Source organism: Anomalospiza imberbis, chromosome 1 (genome assembly GCF_031753505.1).
Source record: "Anomalospiza imberbis isolate Cuckoo-Finch-1a 21T00152 chromosome 1, ASM3175350v1, whole genome shotgun sequence".
Classification (NCBI taxonomy): domain Eukaryota; kingdom Metazoa; phylum Chordata; class Aves; order Passeriformes; family Viduidae; genus Anomalospiza; species Anomalospiza imberbis.
Window position 1 is genome coordinate 111,240,205 of NC_089681.1, and position 14,704 is coordinate 111,254,908.

The following is a 14,704-nucleotide window of genomic DNA, read 5'->3' on the forward strand; positions in this document are numbered from 1 at the left end:
TCTGGTAAGAATTTGGCTATACTTTTCATCTGTTTTTTATTCCATAAAAATAATCCATTTTTTAAAGATAGAAATGTATTTCTTGTGATGAAGTTGTTGCAGCAAACCAATGGAAATAGCCATGTCTTTCACTTTGTAATCAACATCTGCTCAACGTTAATGTTTTGTTGTTTGTTCCTTATTCTGTATTTGAGGTAGCACTGACCAGTATGAAACCTTTCTGCTATAATGTTTTCTGTCCTCCTGAAAGCTGTTTTTAAACACAAGGCTTCCCTGTTTTCATTTCGTGCATTGTACTAGGATCCAACATTGGATGAAATTCCTACTTCCAGTCTCCAGGATGTTGGTGTGCAAAGCTTAACAAGGTCATGATAACCAAGGAGGTCACACTGTTAGAGCAGTAGTTAAAAGCAAGGGTCACCTGCAGCCCTTGACAGTTGCCCTTAACAGTGTCCTGGAAGTGGATATACTTGTGTTATCATAGTCATCTGTCGCTGTAGAGCAGGACGGTAACGAGAATGACTCCAAATCAAAGGCAAAGAGAATGAACTCTGATTTATTTCAAATGCACTGCTCTATATATAGAGAACATCGTGCGGACTAATTTCATTGGTCTTAGAGTAAAAACATCTCACACCATTGGTGTGCAGTGAATGACGCACAGTGGCAGAACATATCTATAAACAATGTGAACAACAAGATAGATTAGAGAATTATTTACATTCTTCCCCAACTGTCTCCCAGGCTCTCGCCTGGTTAGAAAACCTTCTCTTTTTCTCTCTGACTGAACTGAGAATATCCACAGTGACTCACCGGACTTTAAACAAAACCCATGTTGATAATTAAATGAATGTCACAACATGGCCCCAGGGTTTTGCCCTTCAATACCCACAAATCACTCCATCATTTGTTGATGGAGTATGCTTCTGGCTATACCAGTTCTCCTGATCTTGGAAAGCCTAAATTCAGGGCCCATAAGGCTTTTTTTGCCTCCCAGTCACTCAGGGTGGAATGGAGAGGGCACAAGGAATGCTGCATGAAGGGGACAACTTTGCTCTTTCATCTTAAGTTAGACAGGACCATTACCCCTTCTCCTTCTCTTTTTTTGACCTTGAAGGGAAATACAGAATACAGTGTCAGGATGTTTTGTTTATGGTCCAGATTCTTGGTGAGTACCTGATTTTTTGATTCATAGAGGAGTTATAACACCTTTCATCAGCTAAGAATTTGGTCTGTGGTGTTTTGTGACACCACCACGATCAAAAAAAGTGTTACTGTCTTATTTCTCTTCATGTTCTCAGTGCGTTTCTCTGTTTCCAGACACTTCTGGCACATGTCAGGCGGAAGTAACACAGTTCCTTTCTGTATTGGTAGTGGCTATAGTATTTTTAAATGAGAGTAAACTGGAACCTTTTTCATAGTTGCAGAAAATAAGTCTCTGATCAACATGTGCACTGATTTCTTTGAAGATATAGGTTAACCTTCCAGTGTGATGTGAGTACCTTATCCAATCTCCATATATTTTCCATTATTTCTGACCCCTTCCCATGTCGCAGGTGCACAATATGATGGTTTAAATTCAGGACTAATGTAATTTTCTCATAGTTGCTTATGTAGGGGTAGTATGTACAAAATGTCTATTTTGTAGCCAGTGATTTTAATAAAAAGTGAAGTAAATGACACCCTTATAAATACAGGCTGTCTTTGTCATTTATCAATCTAAAACTGCATATACAAGCGTAGAAGGTACCTCTAAGCACTCCGGATAAATAGCACTTCGGCTTTAAAATGTGAAACTTAGTTTAACCCTGTTTCAGGATGTGGTTTATCTGTGTGCTCTGCCTATAATCTTTAATAAACATTTTGGGTGAAAATATGTAATGATTTATCTTACTCCTGCTTTCAAATGCAGAAGATAAATTGTCTGTGCAAAAGGACATTGAATTTTTATTATTTTTTTGCTATTCTAGCTAGGTGGGATTGGCCCATGAGCTCCCTCTCCTAGTTACTGGCAAGCTCCATCACTCAGGATGCTAAACAAAGTTCTGGAAGTAGTGAGGTACATGCATAAATCAGTATAGAAGCTGATCCATTTGTTGCCTGTAATTTCTTGTGTCTACCTTTAATAATTTTTTCAATAGAAAGGGAAAGAAATATTTAGACAGAAAGGATACAGAGGTAGATTTTACTCTTAGTTACATGGCTGCATCTTGTGAGAACTTTGGGCATTTTGTGATGGGTCCATGTGCAAAATCACCCACATAAATCATTGTGCCTAGAGCCAGCAGTCCCTGTCTCAGTATTTCTATTATGATTTTCTGTGATAAATGAGCACTGATCCTCAGAGTCTGGTTACATATGATTTTAGTGCTTCTAGGTCCCACTGATTTAACTGGAAACCCTTGCTGGATTGGACCCTGAATCTTATCACTGAGATCTCTCATTTCAACACCAGTTTGGCACTCTGAACATCTCAGTTTATCTACTCTATGTTCGTGCCTAGAGATTTAGATTTATCTTTATTTTTGTGAGACTGAATTGAAGCGTACTTTCATTTGTATCCTTCAGTGATGCATTAAGATGCTTTTCAAATATCATTTGACCTGTCCTTAAAGGACAAGAAATGTTCTTTAAGAAAAGCCTAATAGAACTGGAAGAGTTGCATTTCCAGAATGCCAAGAGTATGTAAAAACCTGTTACGTGCATGTGGCTTCCTCATACACACAGCCCACAGCACTGATTCATGCTCAAGTGATTTTATTTTTAAATCTCCAGGTGTCATGATAGGGCTTATAAAACTGATATGAAATGTTGAAGGAAGAGGAGAATAATTCAGAATTACTAAATGTTGAGTTTGCTCCCTTCTGTTAGGTCACACATGAGTTCTGTGCCAAAAGTGAGCTAAAAGTGAGATTTGAGTCCCATATTTTCTACAGTGCCAAATCTGCCCAGCCTCTCTTCCCCATTGGCTGCTTTCATGATTTTTCATTGACTGAGTAATGTGTGGAAAATCAGTTGTTGGAAATGAGATGTTGCAGGTACGGCCCACTCATTCCTGTCCTCTTTTCTGTGGTATAACTGGTAAATGCTGGTAATTATTTGAGCTTATGAGCACTGTATCTAGTGCAGTAACTGCTAAATATTGCTACTGTTAAATCCTGAAATAATGCAATTGCACAGGTTAATTTTGTCTTAATTGCTCACGCTAATTGCGGGTTAGATGCAATCAAAGCCACACTGCCTGGCAAATGCACTGTGTACACCACAAGAAGCCCTCATGAAGGGGTTTTCTTTCTTTAAATTGAATCTAGTCTTCCACAATTACGTTTTTTTCTTCAGATGTACAATTAGATATTATTACCCTAATTCTGTAACTGCACAACAATCAACCAAAAATTATTTTGAGAAATAAAACAAAACAAGGAAATTTGCTCTTCAAGAGGAACAAAAAAGAGAATATCAAAGGTTTCAAGGCAAGCCCACAGAATGGCTGTGTGAATGATTAACCTCTGCTAAGTGGATTGCTGTGTGTCTGTGCTGCGGGAGTGGAGCAGGGAAGCTGTTCCAGTCATGGAATCATCAAAGAACTTGTACACACCCTGGCACTGCAGCAATCTGCTCCAGCATGCCATGGCCCATCCACTATCCTAGAGAAGCCCTTCCAGAAGTCTGGACACTTTGCAGTACATTGATGATTTTTGTATGTATCAAGGTAAAGTTTTTTTAAACTGGTCTTAGTAAGAAAAGTGATTCTGAAGGGGTAATCTTTAAAAAGTCCAATAGAGGGGACCACTTTCAGCCTTGGTAGCTCATGTACAACTAAAAAACAGTAGATCACATTTCTAAAACTCATGAAAGAAAACTTGTAAAATCTTTAATTTTATCAAGGATGAAGACAAATAATAGAAAGATATGGACTCAATAATTCTGTCAAACACAGATGTTTTGTTTTGATGAAGTAATTTCTTTCTTATAACTTGTAAAAAACTATTTAAAAATGGAAAGTACTTGCCATGAAATAGCACAGACCCATGGAAAGTAACGGTTTTCTTTAGGACTGTGCACAACACCATTTTTCCAAGAAACTCTCACCCAGCTTGTCATTCTGGGAAATGACTCCTTAAATCTGTCAGGCACTGAAAGCTTTCAGCTGGCACTGGCAGCTTTATCCATCCTTTCTTTTCATGCCAGTTGATATGGATTTTTATTCTTTCTCTGTTTCTGTACCCTCTCTCATGCCTGTAAAATTATTTTTCGGAGGGGTATTTTCAGTATTTGGAGCTATAGGAAAAATGTCAGAGTAGCATAAGGGCTAAGATTGAAAGTTGAAGCAAATGTTGTGCTCAGGTTATCCTGATGGGATGTTTTACCTTCCTTTTTCCAGTAATGGATTTGTCCAGATGCTCAGATGATGAGCAGCCACAGCTTCTGATGAACTATGGTAACACCAAAATCAAGACTTCGCATGGGAGACCAGTTTGGCCTTGAGAAACTGAGTAAGACAATGAGTGCCAGAGAGAAATGTTATTTGTCCTCTTCTACAGATGAATGATACAGAAGGAACTTAAAACTTCTATTTTTGTGAAAACTTGTACCGTAGCTTTAGAAAAATTGTGGAAGAAGTCACTAACAGCAGTGAGTGAAAAATGGGGCGTACTCTGATATGGGCTTAGCAGAGTGAGTGCTGCTAGACTAGCCAGAGAATTTTATGGAAATAAAATCTTGATTTTCTAGACTGAACTCTTCAAGTATTTGCTGTTTTATCATTTGGGACAATCTACATAAGATGGGAAGCAGAACTGAAAATGTAAAGTGAAGGGGACTACTAGTGAAAGATGAGTAATGGGGACAGGATGATACTTTGGTATTGATTCTGAGCTAATCTAACTTCATACTGTCATCACTAACCTTTCCAGAAAGATCACACATATGTTTGTGAAATTGTGTTCTTGGAAATTTTAGAGTTTGATGTTCATGGAGAACTAGGTGATTTGTAAGTATGTGTGGCAGAGGAGACAGTAAAAAAAAAAGTGCAAAATTTTTGAGGACTTGCAAAAAAGCAGCAAGCATTTTTCTTTTTGTTTAAGGTAGGACAAACTAAACACCTGCTAAACAGAAAATTATGAAAATAAGTATAATGATGGCATAAAAGCAGTGTATGAGTTAAGCCTAAATGACATGTAAATAAATTCACTCAGCCAAGAAATTCAGTGATCATCAAAGCAGACCTAGCCTCTCATATGGAGAACAGCAGCAAGGAAACTCTAACTGGACAGCAGTGTCTGGTCCTGCTCTGTTGTACCTCAAGCTGCGAGCAGTGAACAGTGAAAATATTAATTGGTGCTACAGAGCCAAAGCATAGCTCTGCAAAGTCATGTGCTCCATCTACTGGTGTATCCTCTGGTAACCCACTTGTACCACACTCAGGAAGTCTCTTCCAAAGAGCACTCCTGGACCTCTCACATGTGGCAGAGGAGGGAATGGAAGTGAAAGATCATGGGATTTTTTTGACAAACATGATCTTTAAGAAAAAGTTGTTTTGATTTTGGCAGTCTCCTTTGAAAGCATTGGATTTCGATGGATTTTGGGGAAAAATATGCAGACCAGTGATTATTTGTTTTTATCCTGCCTAAATAGTGATCAGAATATTTCCATGCTGTGTAACCCATTATGACACTGGTGTATTTGAGGCATCCAAGATGAGCAATGGGGAACTCATGGCAACATGAAAAATTCACTTTCCTGATTCTGAACCATCCAGCTGAGCATTAATTCCTTACCCTTGCTTTTTACCAAGGTAAAAAAAGGAGTTTAGGAGTATATAAATTTATTTTAAGATTTATGGGTTCAGAATGCTCAGTTTCCAGGCTTGATTTTATCCTAGAATCATAGAATAAGCTGAGTTGGAAGGGTCATCAGGATCATCAAGTCCAACTCCTGGGACCTTCACAGGACACCCCAATAATTAAATCATGTGCCTGAGAGCATTGTCCAAACACTTCTCGAACTCTGTCAGGCTTGGTGCTGTAACCACTTCCCTGGGGAGCCTATTCCAGTGCCCAACCACCCTTAGGGTGAAAAACTTTTTCCTGGTATCTGACCTAAACCTCTCCTGACCCAGCTTCATGCCATTTCCTTGAGTTCCATCACTGGTCATTACCAGTCTTCCCCTCCAAACCCTTCACCATCCTTGTGGCTCTCCTTTGGATACTCCCTAATAGCCTAATGTCTTATTTACATTGTGGTGCCCAAAACTGCACCCACAACTCCAGATGAGTCTTCACCAGAACAGAGTAATGAAGGACCTTTATTCTGAAGCAATCCAAATATCAGGGTTTTTTTTTATATTTTCCTTTCCATGAGAAATATCAAAGTTCTATAGGGAGTTGCAAAAGAGGATGTCCTGCCCCCCTGCTCCAGAACATTTTGCAATTTCCCACAGAACAAAATTTCCAGCTTCTTGGCCACTCTGAACTGAGACATTTGGAGGCATTGATTGAACACAGCCCTGGAACTGTGGCAGGAAAAGATCTCAAGATCTCATTGAAAAAATATGACCTCCATCCTGAAACAGGATAAATGACATCAGAGAACTAGTGTCCAACCTTTTCTAGTCTATAATTCATGACCAAAAATTCTGGAAAATCTGCAGCCTTCCCATGAGGTTTTTGTAATGGATGTTTCAGATTTTTTCTTATGTCCTTGATCAGCACCATGATTAGGGCTAACAAGTATTTTCCCCCTTTGTGTTTTTTACATCTTCAAAGATTATAGTCTTATTCCCCCTTAATTGTCTTCTTGTCTAGTCCTGCACTGCAGTCATTGATCTCATGTTTCCTCATGAGAGGCCTCATGAGGCCATGTTTTTAAATCTTCTGATTATTTTGTTCAAAACAAGACAGAGGAGTCCTCTGGAACCTTACCAGGTTTTAAAAGAGTGGCAGGATCACTCTGTACATCTCTCAGTGACAACTGCTGTTTATCCACCACAGTGTGATGTTCACCTTCTTTTGTAACAGCAAGAAATTATTGATTCTTGCCAGGTTTGTGATCCTTCCTGGGCATTAGAGCTGCTTTGGCCAACTGCTTCAAGTGGCTTTTCCCCATTATATATCTGAACATTTAATTAGTCCTTAGCGTTTCCACTAAAGAGAATAATGCTTTTTCAAAATATTTATTTAATCTGCCAAGAACAATTTGAATTGACAGTCTGTCTGTCCTGCAGCACAATTGCAACCTCTCCCAGCATGATGCAGTTTGCAGATTTAATAAGCTGATATTTTTGTCCATCACCTAGGCTATTACTTAAAAGAATGGATAGGAACTAGAGTCGCTGTGGAACCATATTCAAATGCTGCCTAAATCCATGTTGTCTCCTATTCTTCTCTCATTGATTTCCAGTTGTCTATCAACAGTTTGATTCTTCCCACCCCTTGTAATTATCTGAGATACAGGGGATTGAATGGCTTCCCCAGCTCCTCTTGCACTCTTTCAAATGACAAGTGCCAGCTGTGCCCCTTGGACAACATGGGATCAAGATGTGGAGCTGCAGAAATCCTCTTGGGGGCATGTTGCAGCTAGGAGAATTTGGTCCTGAAGTTGTTGAACCTCAGGTTGTATGTTGGTGGAGCTGAGGCTGGCAGGTGCAAGAAGGCCTATCAAGGCCATGCGCCTGGCTGCTGACTCCATGGGAAAGCAAGAACATGGGAAGGGAAAGATGGGGGAACAGTGGAATCCTGCCTTGGTACAGAGTCATGATGTGGTTGGGATGTGCATCCGGATTTGGAGCCAGACATGTACTCTCATTTTATGCAGGAAAGTCAGAGTCAAAGAGAATTGAGGCTACGTATGAGGTTGTGAGAATGTATTTCACCCAGATAGTCATGTTGAAATTGAAACAATAAAATACTCTAAGCATTCTTCACCTTCTTGTTATCCTGTGCTATTTATAAAATTAATCTTTGATTGTCTGATTGTAGCTAGAGAGAAGAATAATATAGCCAAACAAGTGCAAAACAGTTTGACCTTTCCAGATACTTTTCTCTTTTTCAGTTCTTCCTGGTGGGTTTTATTTTCTGTGTGTTTTTGATACTTTTTTATGTTTTTCTTAATAAAGCATACCCTCAGCATTTAGTTTGCCAGGTTTCTTTAGAACTGGAGGACAAAGATGTTGCTCTGGACCCAGAGTGTTGAACCTGATGAGACAAACATGTAGGAGATATGGCACTCAAAAAAACAATTACCCTTCCAATTAAGTGCTCTTTCCCCATAATTACTGTCTTAACCAAAGCACAACATGCAGCTCACAATACCTATGATTTCATTTTAATTACTACTGGAAGACAATTAAAGCAGTCATTTAAAAACGCAATTCTGCACACCATGGATGGGACCCATGCTGGAGCAGTTTGTGAAGAGCTGCAGCCCATGGGAAGGACTCAGGTTGCAGCAGGGGAAGGACTCCTCTCCCTGAGCAGTGGCAGGAACAACCTGTGGTGAACTGACTGTAACCCTCATTCCCTGTCTCCCTGCACCACTGTGGAGGATGAGGTAAAGCCTGTAAGCAAGGGAGGAGTAGGCAGAAGGTGTCTTAAGATTTGTTTTACTTCTCATTATACTGCTCTGATTTTTATTAGTGATAAATTAAGTTAATTTACCTAATTCAAGTCTCTTTTGCCTGTGATGATAATTGATGAATGGTCTCTCCTGGTCCTTATCTCCACTCATGAACTGTGTTTTCTCTCCCCTGTCCAGCTGACAAGGGGAGTGATAGAGCAGCTCTGGTGGGTGCCTGGCATCCAGCCAGCATAAAGCCAGGACAGTTTAATAGGAAAGCAAAAGCCGCACAAACACAAACAAAGCAAAACAAGGAATTAATTCACTGCTTCCCATGGGCAGGCAGCTGTTCAGCCATCCCCAGGAGAGCAGGCCCCCAACACATGTAATAGTGACGTAAAAAGACAAACACCATCACTCCAAATGTCCCCGCTTCCTCCTTCTTCCCCTACTTTATAAACTGACTATGATGTCCTAAGGTCTGGAACATCTCTTTGGTCAGTCTGGGTCACCTGTCCCAGCTGTGTCTTCTCCCAACCTCCCATACATTCCCAAATTCCGTGCCAGTGTGGCAGTACAGAAAGCAGAAAAGGCCTTGACTCTGTGTAAGCCCTGCTCAGCAACAACAAACACATCTCCCTATTATAAACCCTGTGTTCAGCACAAATCCAAACACAGCTCCGTAAAAGCCACTGCGAAGAAAATTACCTCAGCCAAATCCAGCACATATCTTCAAGTTAGTTTTATGATTGGCAAGATATGTGGCTCAAGCAAGAAGTGTGTTGCTATGATGGTAAAGAGAAGGCATTGACTTCATAGCATTCATACATTCCTATTGCTAATGTGTTGGCTGTGCATACAGAAAAGGAGATGAAAAAGATGAACATCAGCATTTGACCTTTCTGACCCTGTATCCAAAGCTTATTTCATGCATTTGTCCATGAAAAAAAATTTCCATCTCTTCTAGAAGCTAAGATGATTGACTTTGAACATCAGGACAAGTCGTGCAAAAATAGAGAGCTCCAGCCTAGCCATTCCACATGGCAATCAGGCCTCAGCAAGCATTGTCAAAATGCACATTGGAAAATTGAAAGGCAAAAAATTTTGTAAAAATCCATTGTATTTCTTGCTTGTATTTTTGAGCTAAATACTTTGTATTATTAGCACTAATGTGAAGGCTCCTAAAGGATGGAACAACCAGCCTTTAAGCTATTTTGTGAGCACTCTGCCTGTGTTGGTGGGCAAAGCATGGTGTCAGTGCTGAAAATTTGCCTGCAATCCATAGACATGAGAACTCAAATTGCTGAAGTCAAATCTACTGACCTGAGTGTGTTGGTGAGGTGAAGGGATGGTCTCAAAGCGAGCCCATGAGAGAACATAAAGCAGGCTTCTCCTCCCCAGGTTTCAGCTGTGGGACCTTTTGCTGCCATGCTCAGGCTTCCCCCAGCTCCCTGCACAGCCCTGCTCCAAACCGGCCACAGGAGCCACATTTGGGCCAAGCTGTTGATGTGGTGAGGATGGTGAGACTGCTGCATTGCCTGCTTGCTCCCGGGATACTTTGAGACTCTTTCACATTGAAAAGCAAACCTTATTCTGCCAAAATGTTTTCATCTAGGCCTAATAAAAGCAAATTAGACTCTTCCCCAGATCAGGAATTAATTTTGTCTGGTTGTGTGTCATGGCTAGAGTAAACAGTTTATACTTGGGCAAAGGCTGTGTTTAAGTATGGCTGGATCCTGTTTGGTTTACTGTGATTAACCTAAACAGTTGAGAAATGTTGAAACAAGTTAATTTAAATTCTTTCTTCCATTTTCTGCAGCTTTCATAAGGTGAGGTTCTTAAAGCAACTATTCCAGAAATTATTTCAAGGCAACAAAATGAATGTTAACATTCTTAAATTAAAAGGAAATTATGGCAGTTCCCCCCTCCCCACCCCATTTAATAAGGCTTATGTGTCCTTTCTAGATGTACACAAGCTAAACAAATTGCTGCTTAATGGGAGGTGTCCTTATGCTCAAAACGCAGGAGTATTCCACTATGGCATTCTCAGTATTGGAATCATAGAATCATAGAATAGGCTGAGTTGGAAGGGACCCATCAGGATCATCAAGTCCTACTCCCTGCACAGAACAGCCCCAAGAGTCACACCATGTGCCTGAGAGCATTGTCCAAACACTTTTTGAACTCTGTCAGGCTTGGTGCTGTGACCACTTCCCTGGGGAGCCTGTTCCAGTGCCCAACCACCCTCAGGGGGAAGAACTTTTTCCCCCTGCAAGCTGCTTTTGCAGACTCTTCTTCAGTGTTGGGGCTGAAGTGTCAGTGATGTCAGGTCACAGAAACACTGCTCCTGCTGCTCACATGGGGATTAGATGAACAAAAGGGGTGGTAGCCAAAGTACATGAGTGAGTCTGCATAGAATTGTACAGGACTTACCAACTGGAAAATTAAAAAGTCTTGGTATGAGATTTATGTCCTGTCTAATTTTTTTAGCTAATTAAAGGTATAGCCGATTTTCTTCTGCCTCTAGGAGCACCAGATGGTTTACGGAAAGCAAGTATTTTTCTTGAAAAGAATCAGTAGCTTGACTTTAATTTGATGAAAGGAGGAAACCTCATCTTTCCAGAAATGTCTGGATTCAAGTATCAGCAGTTATTATTTTTAACTTGCTTAGTGCCTGTCTTATTGATGGTCTGCTCCTGAATATGCTATCTGCTAACCCATGTGCTGCAAATTGTAATTCTCCTTGGTGGCAGCAGTTTTGAGCAGATGGGCTTTGCGTTTTCTTTTACTGGATCCTTTTCCTGACAGCCTTTATTTCAATTTTGTTGGATCAAAGATGAAACACTGTTTTTTGTCATTCTAGGAATACAAAAATCTTTGGTCTTTCAAAAAATAGTATTTTAGATTCTCAAAAAGTCATGTGAGAATGCACTGAGAGACCCCATAATAGGGCTTGTAGTTCCATCTCAATCTCTGAAGCAACAACCCTCAGCACTTCTGGTTTTGGGAAAACATTTCTTATATTTTGCCAAACAATGTATTCTAAATTTAATATGGATATCTTTAAAATCCTTTTTTACTGAGTAGTCATAGTATAGACAGCCTTGATCAGTGAGTGCAGAGATCCTCTCAGCACTCACATACATGCACAAGGAAGGCAGATAAAGCCCAGCCTTAAGAGCTGAACATTTGCAGCCACAGACACACAGATGTTTATCTGAGGAGAAGTTTATACTGGCTTCTGTTTGAGAACTAGAAAGACAGTTTTCACCATCAAGCAAAATCAGGAATTAGATGTAATCAATAGATTCTGTAAAAAAAATTCTAACCTTAAACGGCCTCCTAAAAGGTTGAATCATGAAGACCCTGGCATATTTTTAACAGAGGGGATTCTATTTCTGGAGCTCTTTGTGCAGCACAGGCTTTATTGAGTTGGGGTGGGGGGAAGCTCCCTTTCTGTAGCTCAGCATACAGCTCCCTTTCTGCAGCTCAGAGCATACAGCTCTGATAACAGGTCCTGCATCTCAAGCTGGTTCAGTTCATCCAAAATAAAGCACTTACCTATGCTGTACACGCTGCCAGCTGGTGGCTGAAGCACTCTGTAAAAACTGGGACATTTCAGAGAGCCTTCTGTTACACTGGCAGGCGGCTGAGCTGTGAAATACAGAAACTCCTGCTCCAGCAGGGCTGGAAATGTTGTAGGACTATTTTCATTCTTGGCTCAGCACCTGGGATTCATGTGGAGGGGGTTAAGAGTTGAGGATGAGGTTGGGGTGCCTAATGCAAGTTGCTCATGTGTATTACAAACTGATGGAAGCTTCACCCCAGCGGTACCAGGAGCAGATTATGTGGTTGTCTGCTCCTTCAGAAAGAGAAGACAACTGTGGTCCAGGGAGCCTCATGAAACCACTCATGGGAGCAGAAAGACAGCAAACCTGGCTAGAAACGTCATCACCATGTCCATGCAAGCCCATTAGATACACATCTGATATGTGGTTCTCTTGGGCTTTGCTTCCTCTGCATCGCTTCTGCCCTCGGTGAGCCAAGGCACAGTGTGTTAAACAGGTGTATGCCGTGGGTTTGCTTGCTCGGGAGCTGTTTCTGCAGGACAGACCCTGGTGGTCAGGGCGGTCTCTGCTGGGGTAAAGATGAGGCTGAGCGGTAGAGGGGTGCAAGGAGGAAGGGCACAGCTCCAGACTGATAAGAAACAATGGTGAGGTGTCCTTTGGGAGGTCATTCAATGTCTGCTGCAGGTCTTTTTTCTGAGACACAAACAGGGAGGGGAGTTTTTGTGAGAGAAAGACCAGCACCCTGATCTAAAACTGGAGGCAGAGTGAGGTCACGGTGCAGCCCTTGCTGGGCAGCTGAAGGTGCTGGGGAAGAGGAGGGGATAGGAGGGGCTGCTGGCAGCCTGGGCTTGAAACCGTGGATGAGACAACAAAGAGTCAGGTGAATTGCTTTTTGTTTCTTCTTCCACAGAAAATCCTTGCTGCAGCAGAGGAGAAAAAGTGTTTTCAGCTGTGAGTGCTCCCCCCTGTGACAACAGGACAAGGTCAGCCTGGAAAGAAATGCCAGGGATCTTTGCTCTCCCTGTTTTCACATGGCAACATCTTTGCAAGAGAGGCATTTCAGCAGTGGGGGTTTAATCATGCCAAACTTGATCAGGTGACTGTCTAATCTTTTTAAAAGTTTAGCTGCCTAAATTAAACTGTCTGAAGAGATTGTTTTATCACCATTACAGCTGAGCAAATAATTCACAACAGATAATTTATGAGCTGCCTTTTGCCTTTGCCTCTTCATGAAGTGATTAGATGGTGCTCAAAGCATTCATTAGTCAAGAATTTTAAATCTATTTCCTGGGCTTGGTCCTCTCAGGCGCCTCACAGTTTGGCTTTATTTCAACAAACCACTGACTGTCTCCAGCTTTCTGCCCATGAGCAATGCCATTCAGCATCCAGAGGTCAAAAATAGGTGAGAGCGGCCAGTAGGTCAAGGCATGGAGAGGAAACAGGGTCCAGACCACCAGGGTGGGGCACCATGGGCTCAGGCCAGCTGAGTCTTGTGGGTTGTGCTGGGAAATGTAACCCAGTAGGACACAGGTGTCTGAAAGAAAAAGAATAACCAAGCACCAAAATCCTGCAATGAGGTGCATCATTTATGTTGACCCAGGCTGAGACTCGAATTTTTGCCATCTCCCCCACAGCAAGAGCCTTCTCAACACGCACATGGTGTGCACCGACTTGCAGGAGTGTTTGCCAAGTAATAAGCAGCATGAAGGCAGCCAAACTGCATTCAGGAACAGGCAGACAGTCTGGAACTGAACTCACTCCATCTTCTTTGTGGCCAGAGGGAAAAATTGCCACAGGCAGCATTTTATTAAAAACATAATGCCAGAAAAAAAAAAAAAAAAGAAAAAAGCAAGCAGGAGAGAGAGAAAGAACTGAAGATTGGGAAATAAATTAACCAATGTTCCTCTGGAAGCAAAAGAAGCCCTTGGGCCTCAGTACAGCTGGTTTGACAAGAGGACAATATTGCAGGTGCTCTACATGTGGCCCAGTTTGTTTCCAGGTGCATTCAGAATAACAATGTCTTAATGCTTTTCTATTTTTTTTTTCTCCTCAGAAGCTGGGTCATGATTTTTTCCTTCTTTTATCATTCATGTCTATTCCAGTAGCAATCTGGAATATCCTAGAGCGGGGTGAAATTCCCACTGTGCTGGAAATTATGTGAACTGGTGACACAGAGGCAGGCTGCACTGGGAAACTTCCTTTTCCAGTACAGACCACTGCAAGGTTCAGCAGTAAACCCAAGGACTGCCTTCTGCACTGCAGAGCTGGAGCCTCCTTGCTGTGCACCCTGGTGATAAAATGCTGACTGACACGCTAATTAAGAGCTGCTCACAGTAGGATGTACAATACAATATTTAGGATAAGAAAGGTGGGCGAAAATCTTAACTGAAAAAAAAAAATACAAGTATATAGAATACTTTATTTCGAGAATATCATGTACTTCAACACTAAAAATCTGCGGAATTTGCCTGCTACATTTTTAAAACGCATTTGCAACACTTGCTTGCTGTGTTATGCCAAAAGGACTCAGACTTTGAGCCAGCATAAACAGGATGTTGGGGCCTGAAGATCTTTGCCAA